This window comes from Rattus norvegicus, chromosome 9 (genome assembly GCF_021556685.1).
Source record: "Rattus norvegicus strain SHRSP/BbbUtx chromosome 9, alternate assembly SHRSP_T2T, whole genome shotgun sequence".
Taxonomy (NCBI): Eukaryota; Metazoa; Chordata; class Mammalia; order Rodentia; family Muridae; genus Rattus; species Rattus norvegicus.
In genome coordinates, this window is record NC_141542.1 from 42,833,294 (window position 1) to 42,851,205 (window position 17,912).

The 17,912-nt window shown below is 39.6% G+C and overlaps 1 protein-coding gene and 1 pseudogene across 5 annotated transcripts in view; one reads left to right on the top strand and one right to left on the bottom strand.

Moving 5' to 3' along the window:
- Adgrb3 (adhesion G protein-coupled receptor B3) overlaps positions 1–17,912 on the bottom strand; it is a 726,584-nt gene that overhangs the window by 233,278 nt on the left and 475,394 nt on the right.
- Positions 1,986–2,129, top strand: LOC120094962 (U2 spliceosomal RNA; annotated as a pseudogene).

Consider the following 17,912-nt stretch of genomic DNA (forward strand, 5'->3'; position numbering starts at 1 on the left):
TTCTAGGACTCACTGAATACATATCCTCAGCTAGCCATGGTGATAGCTGCTAGGAATAGCAGTGCCCACAGAGAAGTGAGACTAACAGAGGAAAATGAATGAAAGATTGCTACGTTAATTATAATCATGTAAGTGCCATACCTTTTCCTTAAATCAATGCTTCCATACTTCAGAGTCTATGTCTTGCCTTTCTATCATCTTACGTGTCCTACCTGAAAGTATTCGCTTCATAGAATACCCCTTATTTTTATGTACTTATTTGTTTGTTTTGTGGTAGTTTGCAAGAGAATGGGTCCCAGAGGCTCATACATTTAAATGTTTGATTTCCCACTGGTGGAACTGTTTGAGAAGGACTAGGAGGCATGACCTTGATGGAGGAGTTGTGTCTGTGAGGGTGAGCTTTGAGGTTTCAAAAGTTCATACCATCCTCGCTTGGCCCCTCTGCCTCATGTGTGTGTATTAAAATGTAAACTCTCAGCTGCTGGTCTAGTGCCTGGCCTGCCTGCCTGCTACCATGATGTCAATGGACTCTAACCCTCAGGAACCGTGAGCCCCAAATTAATTGCTTTTACATTTTGCAAGTTGCCTAGGTCATGGTGTTTTGTCATAATAGAAAGGTAGGTAAAACACCTTCTAGGATGTCTGAATACTTACTTTTCTTGATAATAAACATGCCTATCTAGCTGTCTAGACTGGTCCTATGCTTGTCTAACGTCAAGGAAGAATCCTAGAAGAACCTAAAGTACACAAGCCCCAAGGTAATAGCTGCATCTTCTTAGGTTCTGCGGGGAATCCCTTCAGTGTTTGGAAAGGTGACAGCACCCGCTGGCCTCTGACCCTTCACACTTTTGCTTGGCTCTTTTTGCTGCTTTTCTTTTCCTTGACAGGAAAGAAATGTGCACAATGAGTTGATCTGTCCTGTTCTGCCTTGCTTTTCTCTTCTGTTTGATTATGCAGAAATCAAACAAGTTTTGTGGGGGTGGGGTGGGGTGCCTGGAACTCTGATAGGTTCAGGGGCAATAAAGAGAATGGAGCCACAGTTCCTTCTCATGAGCAGCCCTTGCCTTGATCAGAATTGATAAACACAGAGATGCCCAAGGAAATTACCATCAAAGGGGATAGAAAGCAGAGGTGAGAAGGGGGTTCCTTCTGACACTAGGAAAATTGCTGAGGACACCAAAATGCATTGCACAAGCCCTGCCTCCCAAGACCTCTCAAGAGAGATGATTTTGATGTTTCTCTCATTTTCTCCAGTGGTGAACACTACAGGATCATAAGGCTGTACCTGAGAGATGTCTCATTAGATACCTGGAAATAATGACTTTGGAATTTCAGCGAAAGCCATGGTTAAAACTAGAGATGGTCCCAGTAAGGTAAAGCCTGATGATTGTGTTGGATGTAACTCTACAGGGTTTCCAAGGAGAATCCACTTTGCAAATGGTCTGTGAACTCTCTTCACAAAACCATGACAAGAAATATTGGCTGCTTAATCATTTTCAATTTAGCAGTGTTGGGATTTGGTTCTAATGTTTCGTCTTACTTCAGCTCCAAAAAGCCGCAATTCCAGACCTGAGGGTCCCTTCCCACAGTTGATTGATAATGAATCATTCCTATATAGCCAATGGCTGGGCAATGAGCAAGGGACCGAGAGAGAGGGACCGAGAGAGAGAGAGAGAGAGAGAGAGAGAGAGAGAGAGAGAGAGAGAGAGAGTATGAATTGCCATGATAGGGAAGCAGACTCTGCCAATTCCCAATTGGGTCTCGGGTAGCAGAGATGAAATATAGATTTTTAAAGACATTGTCTCGGGAATACCAGAGGGGAGTGTCTGCTAGCCGTGGGGAGGTTTAGAAGTGCCCAACCATTGAGCTAGCCAAGGCATATTAAAATTAGCTGGTGTGTGTGTGTGTGTGTGTGTGTGTGTGTGTGTGTGTGTGTGTGTGTGTGTTTCATTTGGTATTTCACTGCTATATAGAAGGGCAAAGCTATCGCTTCTCGGCCTTTTGGCTAAGATCAAGTGTAGAAGGGCAAAGCTTGGGGGGATTTTTTTTGTTTGTTTGTAAGAGGCACACAATGTTTACATTTCAGTTAGCTTCTTGGTCTAGCCTGAGGTCTGTTCCAGACTCCTGCTCCATTTCACCGGAGCTTCTGTTCTTTCTAAAGCAGTTTGTTCTACCTGTGATTCTGTAGTTGAAATGATTAGCATTTGTAAAACTAGGCTGAACATGTTTCAGCAGAAAGAAACTCCCTGGGTTTGTATGGCTTCATTCGCTGGTCTTGTAAAGAGTATTTAACCTTTTCAAAATCATATCCACTTGTACTTTCCTAAGCCTACATCATTTACTCTATGGAAACATTAGAATGACAGGGTGCTTGGTTTCAACAGAAATGAAGTTGCTTGATTAAAGCGAGAGTCGGGCATTTGACACGCTTCTGAGTGCACAAGCTAGCTTCTTTGTTGTCGTGGCTGTGGCTGAAGTCCTGGTAAAGAAAACAGTTATTTTCACTTGAGCTCCTGTCTAGGGAATGGATGACCTGGAGCTGTCATGGGCTGATGTGCTGGGTAATAGTTAGGGCACCTCTGCCTGCTTCTCTCTCTGTGAGATGATTAAGAGAATTGATAACATGTTGAACTAAATGTCAGCCGAAATCAATACCTGGGAGGTAAGAACAGGTTGAGGCCAGTGCACTGACTTCAGACAAACACACAGGCCAAAGGAACAGAATCCCCACTTGGAAAAGCTAACCTGCTTCCTGGTACAGTAGCAAAGAACTATTAAACCTGTTGTTGGAACCAGATGTCACCAACTATGAGAGAAAGGGTGGGAAGGATGCTGGGGTCAAGTAGACTTACTGCCCTTCTCAGCTAAGAAGACAGCTTCATGTTGCAATCTCAACTAAACTGAAAAGCTTTTGAAAAGCACAGCATACCATGTGTCCCCCTACAAAGGCAAACATTTAAAACTGAGACTGTACCACCCTGATCTACTTGTCCTTTTTAATTCTTTGGATTTTTGAGGTAAGTTCTCCCTATGGCACCAAGGTTGGTTCAGAACATAGTGTGGAACCCAAGCTGGCCTTGAACTTGTGGCAAACCTCTTCTTCCACCCTTACTAGTGCTGGGATTGCCGGTGTGAATCACACATGCGAATTCTCATTTTGAGCGAAACTCATTTACATGTCACTTCATGAAATGTGGTCTGAGGGGCAGGAGCTTAATGAATTCGTGAATGAAATTTAAGTCCATGTAGGTTTTATATAACTTAAATGTTAGTTTCATATAATTCATTCCTTGGCTCAGGAGGTAAAGTGCTCAGCCTGATCATCAGAGTTCCACTCTTGGGACCCACGTGGAGAGACCTGACTCTGGAAATTTGTCCTCTGGATGCCACACCTGCACCATGGCATACCCCTTCACATACACACCAGACACACACACCATATGCATGTAAGTAAATCAATGGACCAGTTGATCAGTAAACAAAAATGTAGTCTTATTCTTAGATGAGACTTAAATGAAAATTTGGAGGTTAAATGGTTGGAATATTTATTAAAAAGTGTAGTGATTTTATAAATATAAACTAATATTAATTAGGTAGATATAAAATGTATCGTTCAGATAACTGCAATGGCTTCCTCCCTAACTGGCATTGGCTGCATGGTCCATCTTTCTATGCTAGATCCATCTGTCTCACCCAGGTGCTTAGAAATATATGCAGCAACAGTTTTCAGATTACCGTCCTCAGCCTCCTAACAACATCCTGGTCACCCTTATCCAAGCCTCTCCACTTCACTGAATGTGAATTAAAGTTCAGAATTCACGTCTTTTAAGCAGTGCACTTCTTTGGAGCAGATGGATTCTGAGGTGTCACCCTCAAAAGCAGGCACACAATATTTGTGGCTTTCACCTTGGGGCCACATGTTCCTTTGCTTGTTGGACTGTGAAAGAAGCCAACTGCTATACTGTAGGTTGCTCTGTGGAAGTATCCAGTAAGGGCCTTAAGGTCATCTTTAGTCCCTAATCATCAATGAACTGTGGCTAATAGTTGCAGAGAAACCCACTCCTGTCAGTAAGCCCAAGTCACCTTGGGATAGACGTGCATCCTCCCAACTTCTGAGACCAAAGCCCAAACTGACATCATGAATGCCACATATTCTAGGATTCTTGAATCACAAAATCTGCACAAAGCCTGTGAGAGCATCAACATTTGCTTTCCTAAGTCATTAAATTTGGGGATACAGGGTAAAACTGCTATGAATAATGAATCTGAAATCTTTTAATGTACAAATTCTGAAGAACTATTTCTTATTTACTAAATTAGAACCTCTGGGAATTGGGATCAGTGATTAGTTGTTTTAACCAGGCTCCTGGATAACTGTGGTGCATCTGAGGTTTGAGAGCTATTCATTTACAGGATGAATAATCTAAAATCTGTAGCCTGGTGTACAAGGCCCTCCCCATGACAACTTCAAAAACAGCATGATAGCAACAGGGAGGAAAAATAGAAGTGGAAGGAGACTAGGAGAGGGCAGGATGCTAGAAGGGGTGGCAAAGGGAGGGGAGAGGACTAAGAGGGTGTGATGAGTGAATGTCGTCTGAGTAGTATAAATAATAAATGTTATTTATTGTATTATATTATAAATAAAATGAAATAATAAAATATCACATTTGGATGAAAACAAAAACAAAAATAAATTAGAAATAAAGACAAATGCAGTATTAGTTCCTCCTAACACAATGGAATGGAACCATAGCAAACAAAAACCTTTGTTTAATCCTGTCCTAGTCATCCTTAGGATTTTATATCCTAATCAGTTTACTCAGCTTTCTCTGTAGTTGAAAATATTCTAATAGCCACTGAGCACCTTTTAGCTACTCAAATCACATTAATTATGAATACTTCACTATTAATGAAAGTAGTGAGAGATGCTACATACTACACATCAAGTTTCATCATAACCACTTTGTAGCGATATGATAATTTCCTAACTAACACCTACAAGATTGTTGCTATCCCCAATTACCACCCAAGGACATTAGTTTCAGAGAGATGACAGCAGTTGGCCTGAGAGCATATGACGGCTACCTGGGGAGGCCAGACTTGGCATGAGTCTCACCTTGACCTTGGCACTGTGATGTAAAAACCTACGTTGTCTCACCAATTGCCTCTGGTCCCTGAAGTCTGAAGATCCTTCCACACAACTAGGTTCAAACATAATGACATTAAGCTGCACTACATATCTGTTCATCATTCATTAAGAAATATCCATTATGTATCCCCCAAAAATTCCCAGATTGTGCCAATTTAGCACTAGACGAGTGAACTAAAAAGAGACAAATAAATAATTAGATAGATGAATAAATAAATCATTGCACCAGAGTTTATGTTGTATGGATCTGAGAAAACAGCTTGCACAGCTTGATGTGTTACCAATATGGTCCTGTTGAAAACTTAGTCCTTAATGTGGTAATCTTGTGAAGCAAAACTTTCAACAGAATTAGGTCATGAGAGCCTAATTCATCGGTGCATTCATGTCATTATCTTGGAAGTGGTTTCCTTAACATGAAAATGGATTTGATTTTTGAATGCTTGTAGAAGTTTGGCCCCTTTTCTCTCTTGTGCCTGCTCTCCTGGTTCCCTCTTCCATCAGGAGATGGTTGAAAAGCAGGTCTTGAATAGCTTCCTTTTAAACCTTTCTCTAAACCTTGAACTTTTCGTTTTTCAGACTAGAAGCAACAAATACCTGTTCATCGTAATTAACCGGTCTCAGGGATTCAGAGTAGCACAAAGTGATCTAATGGCCAATAAGACCCACAAATGCTTATTCTCAAAGAATAGAAAATAGCATTAAATATGGTGGAAGATTGGAGAGAAACTGATATTGACAGAGGTTCTAATAGGAAACAGTAAAAGACAAGGTTTGCACAAAGGTCACTCGTAGCATGGATAGAATGCTATGAGTAGATATTTACAGAGCAAGTATAAATTCCTGCTGGGAGGGTACTTTCAAAGTTCAAAAAACATCACAATGTGTGTGACTTGAGTATGTGGAGTCTAATAAGGACCAGGTAGCAGATGAGGTTAGACGAAGAGAAAGGGCAAAGGAAGTTCTCAAAGTTCTTCTGAACCATTAGAAGGGATAGGGAGTTCCTGTGAGTGAAATGGGAATCATGGAAGGTTGAAGAGCATGATTTAATTTCAAACTCAATAGATCATTTGACTGATACCTTGGAAATTCAATGCGAATTGAATGGTGTGCGAATGGTGGAGGCAGAAAATTCAATTAGAATATTTACAAACCTATTTCAATACACAATTAGCCATGAAATCCTGGGCTACACTGAAGGGATAGATGTGACAATAGATGATTAAATTTTGCATACGTTTTGGTCAGAATTGCTTTTAGTAACAGCAAGACATCATTTGTGGTATAACAGAAAAAATAAGCCATCGTCTTGGGCCAGAGATAGGGAAGACTGTACAAACTGTAGGCTTTTCAAATGGGACAAGGAGTTCAACAGTTTGGGTACCAAATGCTAAGGTTTTAAGGTGTAGTATATCTAAGAAGGGATGTCCACATGGAAAATTGGATGTACAAACATTCTGAGGAGCAACTGATGCAAGGGAAAGAAAATGTATAAAGCATAATATTTAAGGGTACGAGACTCTGAAATGTTTTTTTTTTTTTTATTAACTTGAGTATTTCTTATATACATTTCAAGTGTTATTCCCTTTCCCGGTTTCCGGGCAAACATCCCCCTCCCCCCTCCCCTTCCTTATGGGTGTCCCCCTCCCAACCCTCCCCCCATTGCCGCCCTCCCCCCATAGTCTAGTTCACTGGGGGTTCAGTCTTAGCAGGACCCAGGGCTTCCCCTTCCACTGGTGCTCTTACTAGGATATTCATTGCTATCTATGAGGTCAGAGTCCAGGGTCAGTCCATGTATAGTCTTTAGGTAGTGGCTTAGTCCCTGGAAGCTCTGGTTGCTTGACATTGTTGTACTTTTGGGGTCTCGAGCCCCTTCAAGCTCTTCCAGTTCTTTCTCTGATTCCTTCAACGGGGGACCTATTCTCAGTTCAGTGGTTTGCTGCTGGCATTCGCCTCTGTATTTGCTGTATTCTGGCTGTGTCTCTCAGGAGCGATCTACATCCGGCTCCTGTCGGTCTGCACTTCTTTGCTTCATCCATCTTGTCCAATTGGGTGGCTGTATATGTATGGGCCACCTGTGGGGCAGGCTCTGAATGGGTGTTCCTTCAGAGACTCTGAAATGTTTAAGGGAATTGTTTTTGTTGTTGTTGTTGTTGTTGTTATTATTATTATTATTATTAGTAGTAGTATTACACTGATGATCTATGAAAAAAAGCCTTATTTCAATCAATTCTTCTTCTTAATTACTTAGTAAATGTCTACTGAATGCCTGACAAATGATCATTCATGGATTGTCTGTGTGGTCACTTCTCTCTCCCACCAGAAATGTGAAGTCGAGTGTATTTACATTTGATTTTATATTTTATTCATCTTGCATCCATATAACAGAGTTTTAGACTGTATTGTTTGGATAACCCATTACAACTAATACTGGGGTAAGAAAATCAGATAGGCAAGTCAATTACAGTTCCTATTTGAACAGGATAATGGCAGTTACAATAGAGATGGGTTGTAAGTGAAGGTCACACATTTTTCTTAAATCTTAGTTAATCATGAAAGACTTGTTTGGATATGTAAGTTTAAAATAAGCTAGGAAATTTCTGGAAAGAATTTGGGGGACATAGAGAAGGAATGCATTAGAGTTAGCTGAGACCCAGTTACCTGTGAGTTCTACATTCTATTCTAGCTAGGAATACGAAGGGCCCACATTAGATGAGAGTCATACTCAGTGTTCAGTCCCATGAGAATAACACTGGAAGACAGAGAGGAGGGTGGTGAACCCTGCAGAAATAAAAGAGGATGAGTAATGCCATAAGAAAAGTATAGAATTAGGAGTTCAATTCGGCCTTATTCAGATCTTCAAAAAGATTGAAAAATTGTTATAATCAAATGATATTATAGTATGCATTACTGGATTTTCCACTTTGGAGCTGCAGGAAGACAAGCTTACTCTGGAAAGTGCTCTTTGGTTCACTTTGAAGTATAGGAGAAGGAGATGCGCGGAAGCAAATGAAAAGAAACTTTCTCGTGGAGAAAGTTTCCACAGTATTGAAAGACTGATGGTGGAGGAACACCCTCCCCTCAAACATTCACATGAGTAGCTGTAATAAAGACAGTTTATCAATCATGTAAATTCAAAGTAGCTTTCCTTCATCTTTTTATGTTTTTATGAGGTTGTATTTAACTCTAATGAAGTATAATTCTTAGCAGCTTGTCTTTCAATTAGAGCAATCCATCTATTCACATCGATTGTAGGACTGTGGAAGTCTCATTCTGAATTACCTTTTTTTAAAAAGTGAACCTCAGCGGGGAGTGAGAAAATTAACACTTAATGTAATATGTGTTGTCTCACTCTCCATTTACTCATGCTTGATTCTATAGAGTCGTAGCTATAAGAGATGAGAAAAAGAAGGAGCAATTATCAAAAGTTACTGAGAATACAGCTTAGTGGACTTTAATAAGGTTCATTTGGTGCCCCAAGAACTTCAGCAGTTGTTGCACAGGTATGGGGAAGGAAACAAATCATTTTTAAAAAAAACCCTAATTTCAGGTTATGTAGATGTGGTAGGGAGGAGTTGCAGAAGCGAACACTAAATGAGAACACCAGCACAAATACTGCTAGGGTTTAGACCTCTTTAAAGCAGGAGCTGTGCACTAAATGGATGTAATTAAGAGTTTGGATGATTGGGGAGACTGTATAAATCAGGATGATTCTACTGAAATGGACAAAACATTGGTCCATAGACACTCACACAGAGTATTTACTTTAAAACTCACTTTACAAGTCTTCCTGATATGGAGATTGTAAGCCATCCTTGAGCAATCTAGCAGTTCAAAGGATGTAGGACTCTAAAGTACACATAGATTTGTCTTCACTTTATCACAGTTGACTGCCATCTATCTGACCATCAATGCCTCATAGACAAATGGCCAAACTCAGGACATAATAGCATAATCACTTCCTTTCCTTTCAGACCAGACAACTAATTTATCTTTTCCTTTTGACACACATACACATGTTCCCCCATGCTCCTGGGGGTTTTATTGTGAGCTGCGAGCTCTATATTTTTCAAAAGGAAAGTAAATGGCTTTGGGTAGGGCGCTAACATCAGTGCTTCAGAGAACATAGGTTATTTCTTGGAATGCTGGACGTAGTTCATGCTTCCTGATACTCTAAATGCTTTCTTAAGTGTTCTTAGCACAAAAACTCCCCATACATCTATTTTATCCAGGTCTTCCAAACAGGATAAGCATGATATTTCCTACAATTATGTACCAGTATCTGACTCTTTTATGACTTTAGTATGTTACAGAGCTGAGCAGGAGCAATTCTTGGTGTATCGTGAATATTTATTTGCTCATGGAATCTTGATTACAACTAGGCCACAGTCATTTTATTATCAAGATTGCTTACGGACAAGAGACTGAGAATACAGCTTCACAGGTGGGAAAGTGAAGAGGGACTGAAAGTAGCTAGCTTATCCACATGGAAAGTAGATGCTTAGCTCTTCCTGCGGGGTCTCCTTTCTGTAGCAGAAAGAAGTCAGGTGTGTTGGCTGAACTGCAAAGTTAAGCTTCCTGGAGAGCTGGTCATCTAAGAGAGTTAATAGGTTGGTAGTTAATAGGTTGGTAATGACATGTGCTTGATTCATCCCCACCCGCCTTCCTTGAGCTTTAGTTTAGTTTAGTGACTTTGGACTTTTGAGCCTCCTTCCTCCACGTCCCAAATGATAGACCATCAGTTCTATCTACTACACCTAGCTTGTATAGTGCGAGAAATAGAACCCTAGATTTGTGGCACCTGCTAAGCAAGCACTCTGCCAACAAACTACATCATCAGTCCCCTTTCTAGTCATTTTGATGACGCCACAACCCAGTCTTCAAACAGTAATTGGTGAGATCATTAAAAAAAAATTAAACCAATAAGCCATCCAGCTCTATTAGTGAAAACGTCACATGCTCCTTCCCAGTGTACTTGAAAACTATCCAGATGTCCTACCATGGCCAAAACATCCGGCATGACCTGACCCCTGACTAACTCCTTGCTCACCTAACAGGTCCCTGTCTCAGAGCTTCTTTGTATTCTTTGATATGTGAAGGAAGTTCCATCCTGGAGAGTCTCTGTTCTTATACCCCCTGCTGTCCCTTTCTTTATAGCACTCTATCTCATCTGTCTCTCACAGAGGCCTTCTGGGACTATGCTGTCTAACATCAGACCTTCTCAGCCCAGCTGCTATGCTAACAAAAATCCTTTCTCATCACTCTCTCCTACTTCGTTTTTATTTCCTGAAATTATCTTGTTAATCGGAAGTGAGGGACTATGCCCATGTATTATGACTATGTAGATTACACACAGAGTAATAATCTATATTGAAGAGAACTTCTCATTAATATCAAAGACAATTATAATATTTTGAGGAGAAATTAAGAATAGGCTATTATTACTGTTACTATTATTATTATTATTATTATTATTATTATTATTATTATTGCTGTTGTTGTTCTATTCAGGACTTAAAGCACTAGGCAAATATTACTATCACTGAGCTACATTCTCAGCCTATCAAGCAAGTATTTTTAAATTAAACGAATAAGCCTATATAAAACAAAGTTACTATTATACTTATAATTTCTTTCATGTTTATTTTATGACTTTCATTAAACTACAAGAAGCAGAAGAGAATATATAGAAACTACTTTAGTAACAGGGGCCAATTTTCTTTAGATGCTATTGAAATAATACTATTAAAATAATTACCATTGCATTTCTTTTAGTGGAAGTTTCCAAACGAAAAACAAAACAGAACAGAACAACAAGAAAAACCCCAGCCAGATTTCTTCATTATATGGAACTGTTACATCTTCTAAATGCAGTTGAAAGGAGTGTGCTTGCAGCAGCAGATTGGCCTATGAATGAGCATCCCTTGTGACAGAATTTCTGTGCCTGGCATCTCTGTTGGCTTCAGTGTTGGAAGAGAGTGTGGGATAATGGATTGGAATTAATGGAGAGGAGGGAGTTTGCTGCTCTGAGAATTACTCAGTGGATCCCTGCCTCTAATAATCCTTTGAAACTACTGTTGGCTTGAATTTGCTAGTGTCTACAAATTGTAATATATCTTGATAAAGAACAAAAGGTATTTGCTGAGGCATCTGGAGGCATAATGGTCTGAATTCTCTTTCTTTGTTTTTCCTGGAAGCAAACAAAATATTGTGGATTATTATTTCCAATTTGGAAGATGAAAACAAACAGAACCTGCCCAGCGGCATCTAGTAGTGTGTAGATGGTTGTCTTGTACAGTTAATGTAGGTACTGTCTTGGAAGATGTGTCTAACAAGCCAGTATTATCAAGGTGTCAGGCACTCAGTTTATTCTTTCCTCTCTTCTTACTATATGCATTGGACATCTCCTTCCACAGGAGGCAATTTTTCATATTAGGTTATTAGCCGTGTGAGAATTAGCTCTCACACCTCACTTAATAAATCAGTAGAATCCTGGTAAAGTCTGTTGTGCATCCCATTGCTACTTCAATAACCAGATGTGGGTGAAATGCGTTTTTAATATTCTACGCTGAGTTTATCACTTTTAAAGTGTCAAAGCGACTGCAATTTAAAAACTTTTAAGCTAATCATCCTCTACTTACAAGCCTCTGCTATCTTAGAAAAGTAGCGAGGACTGTGGTAAACAATTTGAAAGCCAGTACCTGCTTGGGCAGATGGATAAGATATTGTACAGACTGGGGTATATGTGTAGTTTAGTTTAACATGTGATGAGTAGCTGCTGGGAGTTAGGCACGGTGCTTGGCATAGAAAATCAATTGGGCAAGCATCTGACTTTTAGTTCTATGCTCTGCAGGGAACTGCCAACAATACAATTTCCATTACCATGTGTTTTGGAACTGTAAGTTAAGAAGTGGAGTTGTGACCAGAATTGGCCCAAGAGAAGAGTTGATATGTGTGGAGGATGCTATTCTTGGCATTGGGACCTGGATAGATAAAGATATATAAAGATGATAGGAGAACCATGAGTGGCTACAGGAATGGCAACATAGAGGCATGAAAGACAAGAGTTGGGGAGAGAGATAGGGCTGTCCTCCAGGGTCTCATAAATCATGCTAAGCCATTGAAAATAAAATCTTTTGGTAGGAAAATAGAAGACATTTGTGAAAGCCTAAAAACCAGGGGTTAGATCATGTTGCCTATTCTAATTGTTGATTATCAGTCCAAGATTATCACTATCAACATAAAAAGTTGAAGTCGCCCTTAAGCGACTTTAATTGCCCTTTAATAGTGACAATGAGCAAGCAGTGTTGGGAGAGCGTTGTGATGTTTGATTCCCGTAATCAGGTTCATTACTACATCCTTAGAGTTCATTTGGCTTAACCCAAAGTATGATAAATCCATTTTATTATTTATAATTATTGATTGTAAATATTTTGTTATTCTTTCAAAATTGCAAGATTGACCTTTTGGGGGTGGGGGCGGGGAGGGCAGTTCTCAGGGAGGGAGATGAGTCAAATGGCATTAATCTTATTAATCCTATTCAAAATCCCTCATGTTCATAAATGTCTACAACATTAAACTCAATTAACTCTTCTTTAGAACAAGACCCTGTTTACATACTTCCATTGAGCAACTTCCGTTCTTGTTCAAAGATAAAAACAACACTTTGAGGGTTAAGATATCAATCCCTTGTTATAATCCACTTTCATTCAACTTTTTCTATGCTTCTAGATTTTTCTGCCTAACTTCCCTTTGCTTGTGTTGGTCCACAGACACTAGCTTGAGAAATGACAGTGATGGTGGTAGAATTCTCTGGATGTCAAAGGTAAGTATTTGGAAGCAGGTGTCTTTAAAGAACACTGCAGTTTGCTGTTTTCACCATGGGTTGACTTCTAAACTCCCACAGTTTGCTGTCTTTTTAAATATATCCTGTCTTTGAAATAGATTTGAGAGTTGAAAATCTGTCTACAGTTTTCTCTATATTTTAGATATTTTATTTTTAGGTGTGTGTGTGTGCGTGTGTGCGTGTGTGTGTGTGTGTACTGTGGATGTAAGCTTAGTATTTATGGAGGCCAGAAGAAGATGTCTGATCCCCTGGAGGTGGAGTGACTGGTGGTTGGGAGCCCCGCTGCATGGGTGATGGGAATCACACTGTAGTGCCCTGGAGGCGCAATAAACGCTCTTAACTGCTGAGTCATGTCCCCACTCCTGAGTCATGTCCCCAGTCCTGAGTTTTCTGTATTTTAAATCTAGTTTTTAGAATGGTGGAAGACACCTCATGGAGCTAAATCCCCAACCCCCAAGCTTAACTCTTAAACGTGTTCTGTCATCTTTTCCCAGCACTATGGTGTGGCTAATACAAAACAAGGGAGATGCTAAATCAAGTTTCCTTAGCAATTTTAGGCTCCTCACTTAACCATAGAGATACAAAGGGCTTTTACTCATTGTCGTTAAGATGAGTCGTTATATTTGGATGTGATACTATTTTTCAATTTAGTATCAAATCCTACTACCTTGCTATAAAATAGATCACTCATATTTTAATCCCTCCATAATATAGCAGTGAAAGATGTAAAAAATCACAATTCCCCTACCTATTATGCCAACTTTTAGATATTCAGCCAAAAACTGCAGGTAACATCGTAATAAGATTAAAGCCCAGTGTGGTGAATTTTAGCACAAAGAAGGCTGGGCAAGAGGACTTCATCAGCTTTGTGACTGGCCTTGGTGATACTGTGAGTTCCAGGTCAGCCTGGATGCAAAATATGACACTATATCAAAAGGCCTCTTCCTCTTTAAGAAAAAAAAATCCCATACAAATGCGACATACACCACAGTTTTCTGTCTCTAGACTCTGTTTCTTTCTGTCTGTTTCTGTCTCTCTCACCCTTACACACACAGACACACACACACACATACACACACACACATACACACACACACACATACACACACACACACATACACACACACACGACCTGTGTAATATACATTGAAGTGAAGCATTAGTTTGAAACCAAAACTACACACCTTCTATGACATCTTCAGGCACTAAACATCCTGGGAGATTTAAAAATTGTGTACCCAACACAACTGCCCCATGGCTGACTTGGGATGCATAGAATTAGCTATTTGTGTCCTTCAATGAGGGGCAAGTCACAGCACCTGTGATTAACCACCTGCTCTCCTAATTACAGAATTGCAGATTAGATATTCTACAAAGCAACTCACTCTCCACATCTCAGATTAAAGGCACAGATTTACATAATAGGAGAACATTTATCCCACTAATGGTTTCTAATAAATCCATACTTGATTTGCATTAAGGAGAGTTACGTTTGGGACATGCATTTAAACACCATCTTTTCCAGATTTCTCACTAGTGCTACAAGAAGCAGTGGTTCCACAAAATCAATCTGCTTTGAGGGAATCATTACAGAATAATTCATGGATTTCAGAAACATAAAAAATCAGATTTCAAGCTTGCAATAAATAAGATTATCCTTTCCTCATCAGAAAAGAATTTTGTTTAAAAAGCAGAAATAAAATGCACTAGTAAGCTGTTGTTGAGCATTGTAGGACGATATAATCTAAATAACCATACTGTTTATGGTATTAAAGATATGTGAAGAAGAGACCCTAGAAAGGAGGGTTAAGAAATATCAATTTCATATATCAAAAAACAATTGATGAGCACGGACTTCGTGACAGGCACTGCTTTAGATGAAACAGTGGAGAGGAAAATGAGGAGGAACAGAACATAAGGAACGTTGAAGGTCATATTTGAGGTTATAGCTTTTGTGTGTGTGAAGGCTGAGAAGATGTGTGTGAGTGTGTGTGTGTGTTATTTCTATCTATCTATCTATCTATCATCTGTCTGTATTTCTTTCTCTCTAAATATAGATATATACACACATATACACCTTTCAAAGTAGCAAAAGGAAATTAATAAGTAGGATGAATATGAATAAGAAATATATAGTGCTTGGGCAGTAAATACTAAGGACAATAGTTTTGGAAGCAAGGTCAAGGATGAGTCAGTGCACTCGTGCGTGTGCGTGTGTGTGTGTGTGTGTGTGTGTGTGTGTGTGTGTGCTTGTATGCATGTGCCATGCTATTTCATAAGAGTTGTCCAGAAAAAGCCTGAGTAAACAGCTAACAAAAACAAGCCACGGGGATTTCTGTAAAATTTCTAATGAGAGCAAAGGCTGTCTTCCGTAATGCCCGGGGTGTGAGGAAATGCTAGAGAAGTAGGAATGACTTAGGCAGAGCAGCAGGAAGCTGAGCAGAGAGAGAACAAAGTTGGGGCAGCTCAAGAGATCATGGGTAAGGATGTAGGGTTTGCTTTGAGTTATGTGGAAAGGACCATGTATGCCGATGACATGAAATAGAATTAAAAAAAATCACAACATTTTAGAAAGTGAGACATGAAAAAATTGGGATTCCTTAGTGATGGCCAAATCCAAGGACTCCATCTAGGGTCAAGGAAATCAGTGTTGGGATTTGTGCATGAGCACCAGGCAAGAAGCAGGTTAGGCCACAGCAATATCCCATTTTATACACTGACTTAAAGGTTCATAAGCTCACCCCAGGCTTAGCTTCAAGGAGACATGATAGCAGTGTTGATGGGTTCAGCATCAGTGATTCTAAGATGACCAATCATTAATAAGCTGTTAGAAGAAATTAAATCTTCTAACATTATACTTTGATCTTGATTTCGGCAGGAATTCCATTTATTGAATGTCATTAATCAGAACATGTTCCACAAGAAAGATTTCAAGTGGTTAAATTGATCTGTCCTTACATTTCTTTTTTCTTTTTTCTTCGTGGGTTAATTTAGAATGGCCTCAAAGATTGGCTGTGGCCTATGATGGCCCTCTGTGATTTGCATAATTCAAGGGCATCTGTCTTTTCTCTACTGCTTTGTTTGCTATAAGCAAGGCTTCATGGGAAAAAAAATCTATGGTCTATTAGTTTATTTATTTTAGGCTTGAGGCTAAAGTTCTTCCCTATATGGGCTTGGACCTTGGCCTCAGTGCAACTTCAGAAGATATCCCAAGGCCTGACAAATTGCTACCCTCAATCAAACAAACAAATAAAGAAACACCAAACCAATCAAACAAAAATCCCCCCAAAACCCCAAAACAAAATGAAAATTGCAATAACCTCTACCCAAATACAAAAGACAAAACCCCAAAAAAGCCCCCCCCCCAAAAAACCCACATGCTGTTAGTTAAAAGAAGGATGGCGCCCCCACAACAAAATTGCTGATCGTACACAGGATATTTCACAGTGATGGTGATTTAGTGGCATCCTAACATCCTCAAGTGGGACAGTGAATAGTTTCCAGTTGAATATGGCTGTGTAATTCCCTCTATCAGGACAGCCAAATCAAATGAGCAGCGGTTTTCTGAATGAGTCTCTCTTGGACTATTGAAAGGTGAATTTTCAGTGGGTACCTTTATGCAAGTATGAGCACATCCTAATACAGGACATGCTCAAATAAGAGTGCATTTTCTGGTTTTTTGTTTGTTTGTTTTGTTTTTGTTAATGCCCTATGCTCTAATGAAAGCAGAATGCAGCTACATTTCTTATGAATTGACCTATTTGAATGTCGGGGTCTCGCATTCAGTATATAAACTTAAGGCTATTGTTTGCCAATTAGTATGTTGTTACTCAGTTTCAATTCTTTCCCCATTCTCCAGGCTGTTATCTGAGAGATGCTAAGGTGCTGAATGGACAAGTTTTAAGGGAGCGCTTGTTGTAAAGTGCCAGATGTGATGAATCACTGAGTTTCTTTTACAGGGGGCAGCTCATGATGCAAGCAAGAAAACTGACTCTTCCAGCCTGTGCCATACAGCTAAGCAATTGGATGACCTTGAAGTAGAGACACCTCGTTTCTGTATAGCTGGTAAAAACCTATCTCCCGACTTGTAAAACAGGAGTTGACAATCCATAAGGTTTTTTTTTTTCTAAGAAGTTTAATTTAGTAATAATTTAGAAAGCTGAATGTCATTTACTGGTCAAATAGGAACCTGTTAGGATCTTTTTTTTTCCTACTTATTCCTACATACTATAATACATAAATTATGTCACTATCAATCTAACAGTAGAGCAAATTCTTCTCATTAAAATGAAGACACGTCATGAAGATAAATAGTCCTAACGATGAGGATATACACATAATAACACAGTTCCTCAAGGAAGTATGCTTAAAATACTGTCATTGTTGATCATTTTGTTTCTAATGGCTGAGTTAACAGTTCTCCAGGCTGGTTCCATGGTGGTTCCGTGCAAGCATACAACCTGTGAGCATCTGTAGATACTTTCCCTGTGGGAGTAGCCCCAGGGCAGATGAGTGTTGATGGTGGAGAGTGATTAGTGAATAGAGGTCAGTCATCAGGCACAGGAACAGCCTAAAAGAGAAAGCTCTGGAGGAAGCCTTGCCTTAGGAACCTCTGCGCCATCATGTGCAAACAAATGTCCTGTATGTATGTGTGTGTGTGTGTGTGTGTGTGTGTGTGTGTGTATGTGTGTGTGTGTGTGTGTGTGTGTGTGTATCTCACATCACAAGGCAGAGGCAGTCATGAGAAATTCTGACCAACCTCAAGAATACTAAGCATGGCAAAACAAAACAAAACAGATAAACAACAACAAAACAAAACAAAATACCCCATCCACACACACCACAAAATTGGAAACCAATACACACAAGCAAGAGACCAATGGGACACAGAAATGCACAACCAAAGCAATATGAGAAAAT